This window comes from Sturnira hondurensis, unplaced genomic scaffold (genome assembly GCF_014824575.4).
Source record: "Sturnira hondurensis isolate 20B ecotype Veracruz unplaced genomic scaffold, ASM1482457v3 Scaffold0014854, whole genome shotgun sequence".
Lineage (NCBI taxonomy): Eukaryota > Metazoa > Chordata > Mammalia > Chiroptera > Phyllostomidae > Sturnira > Sturnira hondurensis.
This window is the reverse complement of record NW_028087485.1, coordinates 2,047,698-2,047,899: the sequence shown is the minus strand read 5'-3', so window position 1 is coordinate 2,047,899 and position 202 is coordinate 2,047,698.

Here is a 202-nt window from a genome sequence, read left to right as displayed (position 1 = left end):
TACAAGCCAAGTCCAATGGTTCTCCATCCTTTGTTAAAGTACAAATTCAGTGTTAAGTGAATGAAAGACTTGAAGATTAATCTTGTCTAGTTGGTTTGGGAAGAGCTTCAAAGGAAGGGTAATGTTTTCCCCCCAGATTGTTGAGGGTGGAATTTTACATCTGGAAAGAATGAATAGAATCTGCCTAAAAGGAGGAAAGGCA